We start from the raw sequence: 1,682 nt of genomic DNA, 5'->3' as shown, positions 1-1,682 counted from the left end.
TCTTTCATTCCCCTGTGCCTTCTTTCCTTTGGAGTGGAAACTGAAAAAAATGAAATTCTCCAATTCCCAACCTCCATCTGATAGAGTTCTGGCTAATAAGATAGAGGTAGAAGTTCCTGGCTTAACTCATATAGTTTTTGTCCTTCCCACCTTCTTCCTGGAATGTAGAAAGGACACTGAATTGCAGCAGCCATCCATGATGATGAGAACCAAATATGCATCATAAAGACGAAAGAGGTAAGAAGAATAGGTTCTTAATGACACCATAGAGTAAGAGTGTCTTCCCTGGACTGAGTGACATAAGTCTGTCATGTTAACCAAGCTTTCTGTCATTCCAAGCAAAATGATTTCTTTAAAAAAAAAGAATTATATTTATTGGAGTGACATTGGCTAATTATTCCTAGCAGAATGTTTTCGTAACTGATACAATGTATATTAAATATCTAAATGGTGATAATGAGTAGGCAGTTTGACCTATAATCTGAAGATCAGAGAAGAGGTTAGGTCTGAAGATATATGCCAGGACATTGTCAGCATGTACATATTACTAAGTGCTGTGGGGCTGGCTGGATAAACTCACAGGGTGAGTGAGTATAGAAAATGAAGGGAAGAACTCTGAATGGTGAGCCTGTAGCACCTTGGGATCAGAGGTCAGGAAGAGAGGAGAATCGAAAAGGAGATGGAGAAGGCATGGCCAATGAGAGAGAGGCCATACAGGTGGTATCCTAGCAGCCACTTGAAGAATATCTTTCAAGTAGAGACTGATGAACTATGTCAGATGTTAATGAGAGATGAAGTAAAATGCATCAGTGGACTTGGAAATACAGAGCTCATTGGTGACCTTGACACTAGCATTTTCAATGTGATATGCAGGAGCTACAATTCTTATTGTGTGCTTACCATGCCAAGACTCTGATGGGACCTATGCTTATCTGAAGCAGTCCAGTGCATTACCTCCTTCTTATTAAAATGAAGAAGCAGGAAACCAAGATGGCAGCATAGGTAAACACTGGAAATTACTGCCTCCCACAACAAATTCAAAAATACAACTAAAAGACAAAACGGACATCATCCAGAACTACAGGAAGGTGGGATGAATGGAAATTCTACATCTAGAAGGAAAGAGAAAAGCACACTGAGACTCAGAGGAGCTGCGGAGGTGGAGTGCAGAGGTACTGAGACTCGAGCGCACGTGGCAAGGGCTGGCGACTGAGAGCGAGGCTGTCTTTTTGAACCAGGAGGGAGACATAAGCCGACTTCTCTGAACTCCAGTTCCAGGTGAGTCTCTGGGGACCTAGACTCATACGGGGAGAAATGGACTGTCTGGCAGCCGGCAGAACTTGGAACTTGAGGGCAGCTTTCTCTCAAAGGTGCTTGCAGCAATTACTGGGACACTGAGACGTGGGGCCCCTTAGGGCAGGGCTGAGGATCAGCCATAGCTGCTTGCTCCGCCCTGTTGTTCCCGTAAGACCCTGCCCCACCCAAGCTGCAGTAGAGGCTTTTGCATATGAATGCCCTGGCCCCTTGCAATCTGAAAATTACCTAACAAACTGCAGCTGGGCCAGACAGACCCAGAACTTCCAAGAGAAGGCCCAAGGCCCCACAGCAGCTTGCATCGCTTCACAGCTGGGACTCATTTGGGCACCTCCAAACCCCAAACAAGGAAGGGGAATCTGCAGTCC

At 45.2% G+C, this 1,682-nt stretch overlaps 1 long non-coding RNA gene across 1 annotated transcript in view; it reads left to right on the top strand.

Annotated features, from left to right (window-relative positions):
- Positions 1-167: 167 nt before the first annotated feature.
- LOC107182651 overlaps positions 168-1,682 on the top strand; it is a 6,706-nt gene continuing 5,191 nt past the window's right edge. The window contains exon 1 of the long non-coding RNA XR_001513377.1: positions 168-237. This is a non-coding gene — a long non-coding RNA (uncharacterized LOC107182651). The remainder of the gene's footprint in view (positions 238-1,682) is intronic.

Source organism: Myotis davidii, unplaced genomic scaffold, assembly GCF_000327345.1.
Source record: "Myotis davidii unplaced genomic scaffold, ASM32734v1 scaffold156, whole genome shotgun sequence".
NCBI lineage: Eukaryota > Metazoa > Chordata > Mammalia > Chiroptera > Vespertilionidae > Myotis > Myotis davidii.
Note: the sequence above shows the minus strand (reverse complement) of the source record. Positions and strands in the feature narration are given on the sequence as shown.